This window comes from Bubalus bubalis, chromosome 1 (genome assembly GCF_019923935.1).
Source record: "Bubalus bubalis isolate 160015118507 breed Murrah chromosome 1, NDDB_SH_1, whole genome shotgun sequence".
Taxonomy (NCBI): Eukaryota; Metazoa; Chordata; class Mammalia; order Artiodactyla; family Bovidae; genus Bubalus; species Bubalus bubalis.
The window spans coordinates 4,356,678-4,371,480 of NC_059157.1; the positions used below are offsets into that span (position 1 = coordinate 4,356,678).

At 39.3% G+C, this 14,803-nt stretch overlaps 1 long non-coding RNA gene across 2 annotated transcripts in view; it reads left to right on the forward strand.

Annotated features, from left to right (window-relative positions):
• LOC112585688 overlaps window positions 1–11,131 on the forward strand; it is a 172,960-nt gene extending 161,829 nt beyond the window's left edge. For both annotated transcript variants that reach the window (XR_003110218.3, XR_006542575.2), the window contains exons 4-6: window positions 3,866–4,006; window positions 9,880–10,028; window positions 10,674–11,131. This is a non-coding gene — a long non-coding RNA (uncharacterized LOC112585688). The remainder of the gene's footprint in view (window positions 1–3,865; window positions 4,007–9,879; window positions 10,029–10,673) is intronic.
• The last annotated feature ends 3,672 nt before the right edge of the window (window positions 11,132–14,803 follow it).

The window sequence follows — 14,803 nt, forward strand, 5'->3', positions numbered from 1 at the left end:
ATAGTAGTCAAGTTATGGAGGCATCCTAAAGGCCCATGGACAGGTGAATGGATAAAGATGTGTTACATATGTACAATGGACTGTTACTTAGCCATAAACAAGAATGCAGTAATGCCATTTGTAGCGATGTGAATGGACATAGAGATTATCATCCTAAGTGAAGTAAACCAGACAGAGAAAGACAAGTATCATATAATATCACTTTTATGTGAATCTAAAAATAAGATGCAAATAAACTTATTTACAAAACAGAAATAGACCCACAGACATAGGAAACAAACAAACCAAAGGGGAAAGTTAGAGGGAGGGATAGATTAGGAGTTTGGGATTCACATATACACCCTAGAATATATGAAGTAGGCAATACAGGAATACCTACTATATAGTATATAGCACTATTGATATTTAATATGTCAATATTTTATAACAACCTGCAAGGGAAAGGAATCTGAAAAAAGTAAGTACATTTGTATATATATCTGAATCCTTATATACCTGCAACTGGCACAACAGTGTAAATCAACTATACTTTAATTAAGAAAATAGAACCCTTCTGATGTTGCTGTGCTTCAGTAATGTTGAAAGAGTCACAGTTAGATTTTATTATTAGAAAAACTGAAGCGATTGTTACTGCTTCATATGTTACATATTTTCCTTACAGAAAAGTAGGCCACTTATCCAAGTCTGTTCATGACCTCTTTCAAATCCAGAAAATGTTGCTGTCAATTTATTTTTTGCAGGAGTCCGAAGTAAACAAGACTTTTTGCCTCTTGAGTATTCCTTGGCAGGGTGCAGAGCAATAAATCGTGTTTATTTTAGTATTGCAGGTTACCAGAAGCTGTAGGGTTATTTGAAACTTTTTAATCAAATTGGAAAAGACTCTGATGCTGCGAGGGATTGGGGGCAGGAGGAAAAGGGGACGACAGAGGATGAGATGGCTGGATGGCATCACCGACTCAATGGACGTGAGTTTGAGTGAACTCCGGGAGTTGGTGATGGACAGGGAGGCCTGGCGTGCTGCGATTCATGCGGTCTCAAGGAGTCAGACACGACTGAGCGACTGAACTGAACTGAACTGAATCACATTCATGGGTACCGTGTTTTGTAGTTGTTAGACCTCTGTGCTCAGGTATTAATGTTACTGTGAAGAGGAAAACTCTGATGCTGAATTTTCTTCCCATTTGAAAGGAATTAATCTTATCTTGGAGACGGCAATGGCAACCCACTCCAGTACTCTTGCCTGGAAAATCCCATGGGCGGAGGAGCCTGGTAGGCTGGAGTCCATGAGGTCGCTGAGTCGGACATGACTGAGCGACTTCACTTTCTCTTTTCACTTTCATGCTTTGGAGAAGGAAATGGCAACCCACTCCAGTGTTCTTGCATGGAGAATCCCAGGGACAACAGAGGCTGGTGGGCTGCCGTCTGTGGGGTTGCACAGAGTCAGACACGACTGAAGCGACTTAGCAGCAGCAGCAGCAGCAATCTTATCTTACTCCTCAAAGAATTATTTTTAAATTTAATAATTTTAATAGTATATATCTTGACATTGCTTGTCTTGAATTAATTTTACCTGTTATGGTATTCCTTTTAAATACATACAATTTAAGTTTTTTAACGTAAGAAAAATTGAAATGAATCCTAATTTTTCATATTCTTCTTCAGAAATTTCACTTAATGAGTATGCTTTGTTTTCTTTGCTGTCTTCCATAGCTGTCTTTTTCTTTCCTTTTTCTAATCTTTTTACTTCTGTTACTGTTTTTGTGTCATTTTATCCGCATGGCACTCTTCCATCCTCTGTGTTCTGTGCTTTCTGTGGTGTCTGTCGTCTTTCGTGCTCCTTGTGCTGGTTCAGGATGACTCCATCTCTTTTTCCTGTGTCTTCCCTGAATGCTCCCAGCTGCCGTTTCACCATCCCCTGTTGTCCAGCCCCATCTTCCTTGACTCCTCTCCCTGCTTTGTGGTCTTCATTCTTGGATTTGCCTTATTAATAATTCTTTCATGTTGGAATATTAGTATCATTTTCACATGTAGGGGGGCTTCCCTTGTGGTGCATCTGGTACAGAATCCGCCTGCAATGTGGGAGACCTGGGTTTGATCCCTGGGTTGGGAAGATCCCCTGAAAGACTACCCACTCCAGTGTTCCTGGAGAATTCCATGGACTGTATAGTCCATGAGGCTGCGAAGAGTCAGATACGACGGAGTGACTTTCACTTTGCTTCAATCCACTTTTTCATATGTAGGGAATTTTGCTGCTTTTTAACTTCATTTTCTGACAATTCATTGGTATGAATGGTGTGTTTATTTTTTTTTCTTTTTTTTGCTGCTTTGATCCTTGCCTCTTTTAAAAATAAACTACTTTTTTAGAACAGTTTTAGATTTGCAGAATAATTGTGAAGATAGTAGAAAGAGTTCCTATATAACCACAAGTTTCCCCCTGTTATTAACATATTACTTTAATGTGGTACATCTGTCATGATTAATGAACCAACACTAAAACACTACTATTAACTAAACCCCATACGTTATTCAGATTTCCTTATTTTTTGAATCCAGTGTCCTTTTTCTGTTCCAGGATCCTGTCCAGGATAGCATATTTCATTTTTTTTTAATTTTTAAAAATTTTTATTAGACTGTAGTTGATTTACCATGGTGTGTTAGTTTCTGCTATACAGCAAAATGAATCAGTTATACATATACATGTATCCAACTCTTTTTAAAACTCCTTTCCCATACAGATCATTACAGAGTATTGAGAAGATTTCCCTGTCCTATATAGTTGGTCCTTATTATTACGTTTTATATATACTCGTGTCTATAATAGCATATTACATTCAGTTGTCATTCTCCTTTGGCTCACCTTGTCTGTGACAGTTTCTTAGACTTCTCTTATGTTTGTCGACCTGGGTGGTTTTGAGGAGTATTGGTCAGTTATTTTGCAGACAAATCGGAATTTGTCTGATATTTTCCTCATGACTGTAGTGGGCTGTGAGTGTAGGGAGGAAGACCAAAGCGGTAACATTTCGCTTGCATCACACCACATCACCTGACTTCTCCTTGCTAATGTTGGCCTTGATCATCTGGCCAAGGGAGTGTGTTTAAGTTTCTACATTTTAACAAAAGAGTAACTTAATGTTACTCTGTCTCCCCTTTTCCATACTGTGCCCCTGGAGGGCAAAGTAGCTACACAAATTATTTGGAATTTTTCTGCTTGGGAGACTTGTCTCCTCATCTCTGTTTATTTACTTCTTTAAATACCTGCTTATATCAGTATTGGCTCATGGTCATTTATTTTATACTTTAATTATTACTTCAATTCTGCCTTATTTTATTGTCCCAGTTCTACTTTTGGCCATTGACAGCTCTTTCCGCTGGCTCCTGTGGCCCTTTGGCATAACCCTATCATTGTGGATTATTTGTTTACTTATCTGCACTCTTACTTTCTGGCATTATAAGTTACTCCAGGCTCACCTTGTGTATTTTTTGCCCCACCTTTGAGAACCTACTGTTTCTGCAAGAAGCTATGGGTCCTTCTATTGGAAACTACTATTAGAAATCAAACCCTCAAAAATGAAAATAAGTCAAGACCCTGGCACCAAGTGAGCTTCTAGTCCTTCTCAAATGACAGAAATGGAAATACACGTGTGTGCACTAACACGGGTGTGCACGTCTGTAACTGTCTCCATATGTAACTCTCCTGTCTGTGTGGAGTTGCACATGACTTTATGCTGATGTCTCCAGCTCCTACACGTTGCATCATGGGTCCTTCTAGGCTCTTTCTCTTGCGGATGTGTAGCCTTCCATTCCAGCAGTGAGAGGCCTGGCTCCCATGACTTGCCATTCATTGAACTTCATTGTTTGATTTCAGGGTGCGTGTGTAGCAGTACCAGAATTGTTCATCTGCACCCCCATTGTTGACAAGCAACTGTATCAGTGAGGCTATGATGATGATGGGCAACTGTTTTTACCCTTGGTTTCATAGCTTCTCTTCATTTCCAAAGTCACTCAGGTCAGTAACTTTCCTTCCACCCCCTTCCTTAAATAATTTTTAATGCATTTTCATATAGTAAGATTATGGTCATATTTTGCATTCTGTCCTAAGTGAATTTTTAAAAATTTGCACAAAGTTCATTCTTGGTGATGTAAAATTCTATGGATTTTGGCAAGTTCATAGTGTCATGTATCTGTCATTAAGTATGATACACAGTTTCACTGCCCTAAAAAATTCCCTCTGCCTTATTTAACCCTTGCCCCTTTCTCTTGAACTGCTGATATTTTAAAATTAATTTTTATTAGAGTAGAGTTGCCCACTGCTGTGGTAGCTTCTGCTGTACAGCAAGGTGAGTCAGCTCTATGCAACCCCTTTCTTGAATTTGCTTCCCGCCGAGGGGACCGCGGCGCTGAGCAGAGCTGCCTGTGCTGTTCAGTGGGCTCTCCCTGGTCATCTGCAGTGTATGTACATCAGTCCCGGTCTCCAAATCCTCCTGCCTCCCTCCACCCTCCTTTCCCCCTTGCTGTCCATATGTGTGTTCTCTATGTCTGTGTCTGTATTTCTGTTTTGCAAATAAGATCATCTAATTTACTACCGCTATAGTTTTGCCTTTGTAAAATGTCATCTAATTGGAAGCAAGGACTATGTCTCCTTGTCAGACTGACTTCTTTTACTTAGCAATGTGTTTTTAAGATTCTTCCATGCCTTTCTGTGGTTTGGTTTGTTTTCTTTTTCTTGTTGAGTAGTATTTCATTGTGTGAATGTGCCACGACTTTTTTTTTTTTTAATCCATTGTGGTTATGGTTGCTTCCACTTTTTGATGATTGTGAAAAAAAGATGATATATTCATGTGCAGATTTTGTGTGAACATATGTTTTCAAACCAACATGATTGCGAGATCATTTGGTAAAAGTTTGTTTAGATTGTAAAAAACTGCCAAACTGTTTTCCAGAATAGCTGTACAGTCCTCCTTTCCCGCTAGCAATGAATAAGAATTCTTGTTGCTCCATATTCTCAACAGCAATTGCTACTGTTGGATTTTCTTATTTTTAATTTTAGCATTGTAAAAATTATGGTGTAGTATCTTGTTGTTTACATCTTCAATTCTCTAATTATAAAGAATTTGAACATCTTTTAATATACATACTTTTTATCTATCTTCTTTGATGCAGTGCGTTTTCAGATCTTTTGTTCTTTTTTAAGGTGAGTTTGTTTTCTTATTGTTGAGTTTTTAGAATTCTTATTTTGCATACAAGTTCTTTTCCAGATACATATTTTGCAAACATTTTCTCCAAGTTTGTGGCTGTGTCTTTCACAGAGCAGAATAAAGACCAATTTATCCATTTTTTCCCCCCTGGGTTATGCTTTTGATGTTTTATCTAAAAAAATCACTAGCAAACTCAAGATTATCTTAATTTCCTCCTAGGTTTTCTTCCAGGGGCTATAGTTTTGCATTTTTACATTTAGATTTATGATTCATTATGAATTAATTTTTCATGAAAGATGTAAGGTCTAAGCTCCTGTTTTACATCAGGATATGACTGTTTGTTGAAAAGTGTATCCCTCCTTCACTTATTGCCTTTGCTCCTTTATCAGGTATCACTTGGCTGTATTTGTGTGGGCCTGTTTCTGGACTCGGTTCTGCTCCTTTGGTGTATGGCGTCTCCTCTTTACTTGGCCTCCCTGGTGGCTCCATGGTAAAGAATCTGCCTGCCAATGCAGGAGACATAAGAGACACAAGTTCTATCCCTGCATTGGGAGGATCCCCTGGAGAAGGAAATGGCACCCCCCTCTAGGATTCTTGCCTTGGAAATTCCACGGACAGAGGAGCTTGATGGGCTACAGGCCATGAGGTTGCGAAGAGTCAAATGTGACCGAGGACGCACATCTACCCTTTAACTGATACATCACTGGCTTAATTGCTATAGCTCTGTCATGTAGAATCTATAAATCAAGTAGACTTATATGTATAAAATTGGTAAGTCAAGAATAATTGACATGTTAACAATACTGAGGTTTACGTCCATGATCATGAACCGTTCCCTTTAGACCTTCTACTTCTTTAATCAGCTTGATAGTTTTCAGCATATAGATCCTATATTTTGTTATATTTATACCTAATTCTTTTGATATTTTGCTATTATTTGAGTGGTATGTTCTTAATATCAAATTCCAATTGTTCATTGCTGGCATAAGGAAAAGCAGTTGATTTCTGTATATTAGCTTTGTGTCCTGTGACCTTGCTACACTCACTCATTAGTCGCATGAGTTTTTTTGTTGCTGTTTTCTGGAAGGATTTTCTACATATACAATCATGTCATCTGCAAACAAGGACAGATTTATTTCTTCCTTCCCAGTCTGTATACCTTTATTTCCTTTTATTGTCTAGTTACACTAGCAAGGACTTTCAGATGAAATTCAAGAGAAGCTGTAAGGATGTTCTTTCCTTCCAGTTTCTCACCACTAAGAATGATGTTAGCTGTAGATTTTTAATAGATTTTCTTTATCACGTTGAGGGTGTTCCTCTGTTTCTGTGCATGCTCAGTCGCTCAGTCACGTCCACCTCTTTGCAACCCCATGGACTGTACCCACCCGACTCTTCTGTCCATGGAATTTTCCAGGCGAGACTATTGGAATGGGTTGCCATTTCCTCCCCCAGGAGATCTTCCCGATCCAGGGATCAAACCTGCATCTCCTGCATTTCCTAAATGGGCAGGTGGGTTCTTTTGCCACTGAACCACCTGGGAAACCTTCCTCTGTTTCCAATTGAATGAAGATTTTTGTTCTGAATGAGTATTGGATTTTGTCAATTGCCTTTCAACATCAACTGATATAATCATGTTATGTTTTTTCTTTAGAGGGTTCATTATTATGCCTTCTTGAGGAATTGATAATTTTATTATTATGTAATGCTTCTTTTATCTGTGATAATTTTTCTTGTTCTGAAGTCTGCTTTGTCTGAAATTAATATTGCTACTCCAACTTTCTTTTAATTAGTGTAATAATGGTCTGTCTTTCTCTAGCTTATATCTATCAGATCAGATCAGATCAGTCGCTCAGTTGTCTCCGACTCTTTGCGACCCTATGAACCGCAGCATGCCAGGCCTCCCTGTCCATCATCAACTCCCAGAGTTCACTCAGACTCATGTCCATCGAGTCAGTGATGCCATCCAGCCATCTCATCCTCTGTCATCCCCTTCTCCTCTTGCCCCCAATCCCTCCCAGCATCAGAGTCTTTTCCAATGAGTCAACTCTTCACATGAGCTTATATCTATGTCTATAACTATATAAAAGTAAAACCTTTATCTTTATTGAGTCTTTATATTCTACCTTTTCCCATCATATTCCTTAATATAGTAATGAAATTTATTTTAAATTTTGTCTGATAATTCTAAAATCTGTGTCATATCTGAGTCTGGCTTTGATTCTTGCTTTGTCTCTTCAGACTGTTTTCTCTTTCTTTCAGCATACCATGCAGTCTCTTGTTGAGAGTTAGATATAATATTTCAGTTAATAAGAATGGAGGTAAATGACTTTGCATGTGAGGTTTTATATTACCCTGGCTGGGAACTGGTCCACACTTCATGTTTATTATCGCTGTACCTGCCAAAGGCTTCACATTTCTCAATGTCCTGGTTATTGTCTCCCTGTTGTCTCTGGGTGACTCTAAGAACTCCCGCTGAGAGTGCATCTTGTAGCTCTTTTAGTTGATATCCATTATTACACTGGTGTCCTGTTGGTGTGGAGGTCAGGTGTAGGTGCGAGAAGCATGCTGTCATCTGTGATCACATCTCATTCTTGTAGTGAGCCCAGGTGGGCTGGTGGTAAAGAGCCTGCCTGCCAACACAGGAGACGTAAGAGACATGAGCTCGATCCCTGTGTTGGGAAGATCCTCTGGAGAAGGTAATGGCAACCACTCCAGTATTCTTGCCTGGAGAATCCCATGGATAGAGAAGCCTAGCAGGCTACAGTCCATGGAGTTGCAAGGAGCGACTTAGAAGCATGTCCGGTAACCTTGATCTTGTCAAGGTCATGGTCAAACTGTTTCTTAACTACCCACCCTCACACCTGCTGCTCAGCTCAAACAGCGGAGGGGAATGAAGGCAGAGAATGCCCTTTCCCTAGGTGGGGTTAAGCTCTGGTGATATAGTTTCCTCTGAGAATAAGCCTTTGTTACCGACAATGCTTTGGGTGTATCTTGCAAAGGTCATTTTTCATCCTTCCTCTCCCCAGAGTCCTGAGGGTCTACCTCTTGGATCTTCACTATGTGAGCCTGGTGGGGTTACTAGAGGTAAAAACTAGAAAAGGAAGGGGTCTCGTAAGATGGAGGCCCCCAAGGCTTTCTCATTCTCAAGCCAGACCACATTTAACAGTTCACTGAAACGACCGTTTATGCGTTTCTAACAGTTTATAGCTCTAGCAGCTTCTGTTCCGAGCAAGAAGATCTCAGTTCTGAGTCTCTGGGTCCCTGTTTCTCCAGGTTTCAGGGGGGTGGCAATCGCAGTTCTCTGATAGATCCGAGTTAAGCCATTAGTTTTCAGTTTGTTCAGCTTGCTTTTTCTTGTAAAAACAGTGATAATTTCTGAGCTTTTAAAATGTCATAGCTGAAACTGGAAGTCTGTTTATTCTTTTGTTGCTAGCAAATTTGAGGGACTCACGCTGTCTGGGACTAGCTGTTTTGCAGGAGGTTCCTGTACATGTGAAGTGTGGGGGTTGACTGTAGGGACAGGTGGGATCTCAGGCTTTTCTGCTTCCTCCCTTGTCGCTGCCATGATGGACTGTTTCTTGACAGGGCTCTCTGCGTAGCCTTGTTTCTCCTGGCCCTCAGAACCTAACTGGATTCCAGAATCCACCCTTCTGTTACCAAACCTGGACACCACTCTAGCGTCTTCCACCAGCTGCTGCCACCAGGACACATAGCCCTTCTCTTCCAAGACATCTCTCTTCTCTTTTCAAAAGGGGGTACTTTTGAGATTTTTCCTTTTCTGGGTTCCACTCATTAATTTTCATGCCTTTCTCCAGCAATTATGCCCTGGTATATTTAGCTTCTGTCTAAATGGGTTTCACCCAGGATGGGTTATTTGTTGATTTCTAACATTTGATACCAAAAGGCTTCCTCTATACTCTCTGTTCATCCCCACTACACTCCGGCAGCTCCCTGCTCAGGATTTGCTGGTCTCAGTTTCTCTTGGCCACGCTTACACATAATTTGGAGTTTGTGGATTTCTCTGTCTCCTCCTTTCACTGAAGATGTATTTCATGGTTTTATTTTTGTTCTCCTTGTTGCTCTATTTGGTTTCCAGGAGAAGTAGGAAGATTCAAAGCTAAGCAGTCACCATGATTCTAACCTCTGTTCCCAATTTAGAAATAAAAAGAAACATTAAGAAACAACAGGAAAGGGAACCAGAGTCCCTGTCCTGCTCTTGCAGAGCAATGTCAAGGGCTCCCCCTGGAGCGGAGCGTGAACATCCAGCTCTCAGGCTGGATCCATCCTTACTCCTGTCATCTGAAAATTGTGTGCTCCTTCCCTTCTTGTTATTGTATGCTCCTAATTGGGATTTTAGTAAATCAACAGGTAGCTATGTAAATGCAAAGTGATTTGCTCCTATTTGGAAGAATCAGGCTTTGAAAATTTCACTTTGATGAAATCCTACAGGAGAGAAGCGCAATTAAACTGGCTTTCACTCTGCCAGGGTATTTTCCTCTTCATCTGTGAAGCCTGACTGCATAAACAATTGATTGTAAAAGATTCTAAAGGTCCCCCTGTGACTCTTTCTGTTTTGTAAATATGTTCATTTGTACCATTTTTTTTTTTTAGATTCCACATAAAAGCAACATCATGTGATGTTTGTCTTCCTCTGAGTTACTTCACTTAGTATGTTAATCTCTAGGTCTGCCTGCTGCTGCTGCTGCGTCAGGTCAGTCGTGTCCGACTCTGTGCGACCCCATAGACGGCAGCGCCTATGTTGCTACAAACGGCGTTTGCAAATGGCATTTCCATGACGTGGCCTTTGTGAATGGTGCTGCCATGAACATTGAGGTGCATGTATTTTTTCAAATTATGGTTTTCTCCAGACATATGCCCAGGTGTGGGATTGCGGGATCATAGGGTAGCTCTATTTTTAGTGTTGTTTTCTTTGTTTTTAAACCTTCTTACTGTCCTCCATAGTGGCTGTACCAATTACATTCCCACCAACGGTGGAGGAAGGTTCCCTTTTCTCCACAGACTCTCCAGCACTCACTGTTTGTAGGTTTCTTGATGATGGCCGCTCTGACTGGTGTGAGGTGGCACTTCATTGTAGTTTTGATTTGCATTTCTCTAATAATGAGTGACGGTGAGCATCTGTTCATGTGCCTCTTGACCGTCTGTATGTCTTCTTGGGAGAAATGACGTCATCTATTCTTTCTCTATCAATGAACATTCATCCACGCTTTAACTCAAAGTTTAAGGTTTTAGTTATCTTTATAAACAATGCCTAGATTATACTGTTACTATTTAAGTTTAGGACCTACTAAGTTACACTAACATCCAGGATTTTTCCCAACATTAAACCTTTCATCAGGTTCCCAAATACTATTTAAATGCCACTCACATTTTTTTAAACTGGGATCTATATCACAAAAAATTAAAAAAGTCAAGTCTTTCCATTTGAGAATTCCAACTCCTGGTCATCTGTCTCAACAGGAGATCTGTGCTACAAGGAAGGGATGAGCTGTAGAAGCCAGCCTGGCCCTCTGCTTCCTTCTAACACCCACTCCCAACCATTGCCAGTCTCTGCTGATGCCATAGCTAAGCAACCTGCTGCAATTGCTTTTTTGGGTAAATTTCCTCCAACAATAACATCTTCTGGCTTCTCAAAGACCTGCTAAAGAATGATGGGCTTCATTGCGTGAGGCATCTCTGTGAGTAATAAATGGAGCTATTTTCTTTCCCTTGGGAAGCTAAATTATGCTGGTCTGTTCTCAGTAATAAACAGTGCTATGAGTCTTATTACATAGGAAGTACCTAAAACCTACTTTAGATGGTGGGTTTTATGTAAAGTGCTTATCGGGCTGCTTGAATTCTTTATTGCATTTTAGAGTCTAAACAATGTCCGTATAAAAACAGAAAATGATTTCACAGTTCTCCAGGGTCAAGGCAGGAATGTACAAATCAGAGAGGGAAAAAGCTTGAATTTAAATATAGAATGTACTGAAAATTTTTATCTTCATTTCAAGCTTAATGTAAGTTGTTAAAATATAATTTTGCTGGGTAAATATGCATGATATAATTTGTTATGTAAAAGATAACTAACTGGAAAGATTTGAACAAAATAAAATCATAAAATAGAGAATATAGGTTAGGACTTTGAAAAGTATAATTAGCTTTCAATATAAATAAAATATGTGGTTTCCTTTAGAGAGTAAAAACTCAATGTAATTTGCAAATTATTCCTGTAATAAGTCTATTTAAATGAATATAAAGTGAAGAAGTAAAGTGAAAGTCGCTCAGTCGTGTCCTACTCTTTGCAACCCCTTGGACTACACAGTTCATGGGATTCTCCAGACCAGAATACTGGAGTGGGTAGCCTTTTCCTTCTCCAGGGGATCTTCCCAACCCAGGGATCGAACCCAGGTCTCCCGCTTTGCAGGCAGATTCTTTACCAACTGAGCCACAACGGAAGCTCAAATGAATATGTTTCTACTCTATTTTCATAATGAACATATGAAGTTTTAATGAGTCACACTTTAACATTCTACAGAAATATGGAGCAATAGAGAACTGAAATGGTTATTCTTTGGGCTTCCTTGGTGGTGGCGGCTCAGCAGTAAACTACCCGCATGCCAGCGCAGTGCCTTGTACATAAGATACATGCATTGAATGCTTATTGCTTGAATCAGGGAGTGTGTGAGTGACAATTACGTAACTTAAGAAAGTGATTACTCCAGCAAGTCGGTATTGTACTCAACTCTATGTGCAGTTGCTATGGGCACAGGGAAGCCAGACAAAAAGGTGGTTTTCTGCAGAGTGCTGCTACCATCCACTATTTGCTGGAGTTTATGGTTTATTTAATCTCATCTTAGGCATTATATTCACCTGATGCATGTTTTCAGAGTACCTACTGTGTGTCAAATCCGATTCTAACTACTGTAAGTGGAACTGAAAAGCATAGCAATGGTTCCTATAGAGTTTGCAGCCTACTTAAGAGAGAGAAAGACCAGCATATGTCTGTGTATATATATCTTCATATATATATTCATAAGTATATGAATCTGGAGCATATATATGAAGTTTGTAACAATGTTTATTTCTGGAGAGTGGTCTGGAATTTGGGGTGTTGATCAAGGAAGATTTTGTCAGGAAGGTTTGAATATCTTTGATAAGAATATACTTGTGCATATTGTATAATTTAATAATTATACAATAATTAAACATTAATTTCAGAAAAAGTAGTAATATATGCTTTAAAAATATGGATTTTTTTTTGGTTAACATTTTGTCCTTCACATTTCTCCAGTATTTTATTATAAAAGTTTTCACACATATAAAGAAGTTTTTAAAAATTAAGCAGTGAACACTATCACCACCTAGATCCCACTATTAATAATTTAATATATTGGAGTGGTCTTTCTTCAGTTTTCAAGTAAAAATAAATGAAATGTTTTTCATTTTCACAAAGAACTTTATTGAACAACATGTTCACCATTTTGTTCCATTTCCTCTTGCCATTTTTCAGGCAACTTCATAATCCCATCTTCCCAAAATGTTTTATCTTTTTGAGCAAAGAATTGTTCCAGGTGCCTTTTACAGTCTTCCAGGGAATTGAAATTTTCTCCATTAAAAGAGATTTGTAAAGACCAAAATAAATTGAAATCCAAAGGAGTACGGTCTGGTGAATATGGCAGATGAATCAGAACTTCCCAGCAAAGCTCTAACTGTTTTTGCATGGTCATCAATAAACATGTGGTCTTGTGTTATCCTGAAGGAAGCTTATACATTTTCTCTTGACTAATTCCAGACACTTTTCATTGAATATTGCTTTCAGTTGGTCTAATTAGGAGCAGTACTTCTTGGAATTCCTTGTTTGATTTTCTGGAAGGAACGAGAAATCGAGGACTCCATTTCAAACCCACCATATACACAACATCGCCTTCTTTGGATAAAGATTGACCTTTGATGTGGTTGGCGATGGCCAACCACATCAGTTGCCCCATGATCTCTTCCGTTCCACATGATTGTATAGTGTCCACTTTTATTTCCCGTTACAATTTGTTTTAAAAACTGAATGTTTTCATTATGTTTCAGTAGAGAATCAAGTGGAAATATGGTCAAGAGGGTTTTTTTGCTTAACTTATGTGGGACCCAAACACCAAAGCAATTAACATGCCAAGCTGATGCAAATGATTTTCAAAGCTTGATTTGGGTATTTTGAGTATGTCAGCTATCTTCAAGTGGTATAACGTTGATTGTTCTCAATTAACGTCTTGATTTAATCGCTATCAACTTCCACTGGTCAACCAGACTGTGGAGCATTGTCCAGTGAGAAATCTCCAGCACAAAACTTAGCAAACCATCGTTGACACTTTTGATCAGTCACAGCAACTTCTCCATACACTGCACAAATCTTCCTTTGCATTTCAGTTGGGTTTTTACCTTTCTTGAAACAATAAAGCATAATATGCCAAAACTGTTGCTTTTTTCCTTCCATCTTCAATATTAAAATGGTTACACAATAATCCACCAATTTCTATGTTTTTCTAAAATGCATGCTGATATGATAGCTATCAAAACACAATCTAAGAAAATTGTTTCAAATGAAGTTAAAGACAACTAAGCACTACTAGAACCATTTTTACAAAATAACCAAATGAACTTTTTGACCAAGTCAATACTTAGCTTATCATATATCTATTTATCCAAGCCTCCATCCATCCATCAGTGCATTGTATTTTTTGATGTAGTTTCAAGTAAGTTGAGATGCCTCAATGCACTTCTCTTGAAATACTTCTGCATCCTTTTCATTGACTAGAACTCAGAATTTGTTTACAGTTCAAACGTACTTCTTGTTAACACTCTCTTGTTATTTAACAAAAAATGACTGAAATGTGAACATGAGCTCTACTTTATGATTCTATAGGTTTCCTTAGGTAATATTCAGGCAGGAACCAATAGAAGTCTGAAACAGTGATTGTTGTAACTCTTTCCCTTAGGGGATACGATAACCCTTTTCGTTACTTTACATTTAGTTCTGATTAAGCAGAGGATCCGTTGGTAGAACCGTGGTTCATTCTTCTAATGATGAATTTTCACTCCAAACTGGAAAACATAACAGGATTTGTACCAGCATCCACTGACCGGTTGGTGAGAGAGGTGGTTGCACATCCAGAAAGCGCTGCAGAGAATGACGTCTGTGCTTTGGAAATCCTGCCACACTCAGATTTGGTGGCCTTTTCAGCTGTATGAGACCCTACTAGGGTGAGGGTGGAGACCTGGTCTCTTTGTCCACAATTTTATCTCCAGAGCACAGTTCAGTGACTGGATCATTGATAAAAACATGTTAAATGAATGAATGATTGAATTAGGGCCTCATACATAGACTTAGAGGGTTATTTGTGAAGTTGATTGCTAAGCCGTGTCCAACTCTTTTGTGACCTCATGGACTGTAGTCCACCAGGCACCAATGTCCTTGAGATTCCCTGGGCAAGAGACCGGGAGTGGGTTGCCATTTCCTTCCCCAGGGGATCTTCCTGATCTAGGGATTGAACCTGGGTCTCTTGTATTGCAGGAGGTCTCCTGCATCGCAGGCAGACTCTTTACCAACTGAGCCACCAGGG